Genomic DNA, 3,689 nt, shown 5'->3' on the forward strand with positions numbered 1-3,689 from the left:
AATAAGATATAACAAGACTTGAATTATTGATCACGAGCAGAGGTAAAATATTAATATACACACATCAAAGTCTTGTTATATCTTATTCACTCTTTGCAATATAAGGTTGAATAAACTGATACCAATTTCGTATGAATAAAATTTACTAGTATGATATAAAAAATTTCATATATAAAACAGCCTTCCCAATGAGATAATTGAATTTGTTATTTGTAAGCTTGAATGCAAGGTATTTGATGTATTGCCAAACCAAAATCATTTGTTTTAGAACGTCTCAAATTCTTGATCATTCCAAGTCCAAGTCCAAATGTAGCACCTATGGTATTTCATTGGTTGCTTTTGGTTAAGTTTCACGTCATTACAAGAGATATTGTAGATGGTTCCTGGAATCCGATTTTCCTAATAAAGACATATATTATTTATTCAGTTGATTCATAATTTGTCCGAATGGAAGCTGAGGATTATGCAAGTTCTTATGGAGGAACGACTGATTCCGAAGATGAACAACTTTGCGATTAATCTGGAGACTTGGCAAACTTACAATCCAGGTATGAACTTATACGTAGCATAAGCTGGATAATAAGTTCTCCATAAGCTGGATAATAAGTTCTCCACATGTTTCTGTTCACTAATCAGTTTTTTAATTTTTATTATGCTTCTTAGGAAGGAAACCACTAAGGCTATTTGGAAGGATGAGTTGGGAATGGCTGAGATTGTTTCTTATAAAGGCCGCCTCTGGACAAGTACTGGGATAGTGCGTAATGGAAAGACTTGTTACTCAATCGAAGAGATTTTGTATGTGCTCTCAAATTTTGCTTTATGTATACTCACCGGCTTCTGTATTTACTTGACGTGAAAAGAAGTTGAATATGAAATGCAATCTGCATTTATTTAAGCATGGTCCAAACACTTAGTATATAAGATTGCTTAATTTCGTCATAATAAATATATCACATTTTACCCTGGGAAATTGCGTTTTATGTGCACTTTTTTGGCTGTATCTATAGAAAGTTGGAGTAGAGTTGTCAACTCGTGTAATTTCTTCCCTTGATATGAGTCTAGGAGTGCTTTCCTTTGAGTTAGTGCTTTAGTCCCTGTTAATTATTGAGTTTTACTACTTGGAGGTAATATCAGTGAAATTAAATTATAAAAGAGATATAGTGAGTGATAAATCTTTGGTGTAGGCCTTTGAGTGCTTTCCCCCTGGTTTTGGTTTTTCATTAATTCTAATTGATGATAATAAGTGCCTACCTTGTCGCCTTGCAAGTCCCCGAGTTTACAATTGAAGTGATAACAAAATTCTTGTACTACTAGTTATGTTCTTAGTTAAGCTCCAGTTTAATATGGGATGCATAATCCAGTTTAATCTTCATGAATATTTAATTGCTCTCAACATGTTATTTCTTACATAAATCTTTCCCTATAATTAAAGTGTAGTTTGGGGTTACAGCATGGTCGGACATCAATCAGAAAAGAAGATTATTGTCTTGAGCGTACAATCGAGCAGATTTATGTGCTTTCCTTTCTGCTTTAAAGAAAAATGAAAACTTAATTTATCATGTATAAATATTTATCTGGGTTAAACCTCATATTCGATAGTCATATTTTGAAATTAAAGAAGTGAACTTGGTCCAATCTTTTTTTGGTTGTAAATCCTTCAGTAAAACACCATATGCACTAGTATAATACATGAAAAATACATAAATGAAAGAGCTAAAACATGTATGTGATATATGTTAAAAGATTTGCAGTTTCTTTTCTTGAAGGTTTATGGCTGAGGCAGGGGCATTACATTTAGTGCGGGATGTTATCTGTCTTTCACTAGAAATAATATATAAGATGGTGTCACAAGGAAATTTGGATGTTGCTGGGAGTCCTTTGAGGTTTACAGGCACCTAAAATCTTTGGGTTACATCGTTGGTCGGCATGGTGTTCCATGGACCCTGAGGCGTTTAATTACAGATGAATCTAAATCGATTGAAGCCAAAGAAGAAATTAACGTAAAGAGTAACAGAGAATATGCAGACAAAAGTACCATCATAGAAATGTTTTAAAGATACGTACACTGATAAAGCAAGACCAGTCTTTGATGTCTATTTCCGAATAGCAAGTTCAAAAATCTTCTCCCGGTGTTCCAAGTTCCGTGCTCTGCTTAACCGGGTAAGCATAAACCTATGATCTAGTTGTATCTTTTCTCTTTCCTTCTATTTCATATTAAATGCTGTTGATGATTGAAACCTTCCTTCTTTTTGTACTAGTTGTTATAACTCATATGCAGTGAATTTGATGTCAAAATTTTCCTTCTAAACTTATGCAGCAACCTTCCACCATCCAAACAAGAGATAAGCAACCTTGAGAGACGGTGCAATGGTATTCCTTTGAAATTTTTTAATGTTGAGCATGGGCGTGTCAGTTTCTTTTCCTTCAACATGGTGGAGCTTCCGCTACTTCCTTGATTTTCTCAGATGGACGACAAAACTTTTGCCATTTGTCAAACACAGCTTGGTCATCTGAATCAGCACACACACCTCTCCATTTTCAACACAATTTAGAGCTGCAAAAAGTTCGAATTCACAATATTCAAAACTCAACCGAAGATCGTTCCATAAGGTAATTGCTATACAGATATATGCTACCTATGCACATTGGTGTCTGTGCATTTTACTTACTCAATTGAATGTCGAGTTTGAGTGTGTACATCTGTTGAATTTATTGAACCATTAGCATATATTATAATTAAATAGTGTCTATGTTGATAGAGTTACTGATATAATGCTGATGTGGATTGCCTAATTTTAACAGTTATAAGATTGATATAAGTCCTATATATTCGGTAGAAGAAATTAGGACAAAATCTACGCTATTAATGTTGCAAAAGGGGCCAGTTTAACAAGAACAGAAAATCTGTTGGTTTAATAAAAGTTTGCATTCGTTGCGGATGAAAACAAGATTTTGAATTCATAAGAGCATTCTCTTGGAAGCTTTAACGGGAATTGTGCATTTTTTTTTTCGTTAATGATAGTAAAATAGTCAAGTATAGTCAGCGAGGGTGATGGATATTTGAAAAAATGTTAAAAAGGGCCATTGGGCCAAGTCAGAATATGTATCTTGTCCAGCTATTGACCGAAATCTTGTGACACTTGAATGTTCCTAAAATATAGTATGTTCCTCTACACATTAACTATCCTAGTATCGTTTAGGTATATTAATAACCATCCTTAAAAATTTGTACATGTTAATATGTCTCATTGATATGAAACTGAAACCATGCTTGTATTCAACTCCTTTCTGTGCCGTGGGTTCTTGTTTTGAATTATTAGTTTCTTTGAAGTACAGGATAACATTTGTGCACCTGCAATGTATATGTGTTTACATTTGTCTAATATAACACAGGATAGTAATAGCATGTTGCTTATTACATAGTCTTTTTTTCAAAGATATATGCTCAATATTCTAGAAAGGGGATTCCATCTGCTGCATATATAGTACTCTTGTAGCACAGGTATGAACAGAGATTGGCGACAACTTAAACCACCGACTCAACATCCTTTTACCGTTGCTTAAGGTCATACGTATAGGCCTTTTACCACTTAATCGTTTCTGATCATATGTATAGGTCTTGTATATCCATCCAATTAGGCCTTAGGATCCCAAGCATTGCAACTAGTCAACACTGCATCTGATTTCCC

The 3,689-nt window shown here is 34.2% G+C and overlaps 1 long non-coding RNA gene across 2 annotated transcripts; it reads left to right on the top strand.

Moving 5' to 3' along the window:
• The first annotated feature begins 248 nt into the window (after positions 1-248).
• Positions 249-1,855, top strand: LOC141717398 (uncharacterized). Of its 2 annotated transcripts, none has more exons than XR_012573635.1 (3): positions 249-548; positions 664-795; positions 1,767-1,855. It is a non-coding gene; the product is annotated as an uncharacterized LOC141717398 (long non-coding RNA). The 2 variants fall into 2 exon arrangements; XR_012573634.1 differs by having other exon boundaries at positions 1,752-1,844.
• The last annotated feature ends 1,834 nt before the right edge of the window (positions 1,856-3,689 follow it).

This window comes from Apium graveolens, chromosome 4 (genome assembly GCF_009905375.1).
Source record: "Apium graveolens cultivar Ventura chromosome 4, ASM990537v1, whole genome shotgun sequence".
NCBI lineage: Eukaryota > Viridiplantae > Streptophyta > Magnoliopsida > Apiales > Apiaceae > Apium > Apium graveolens.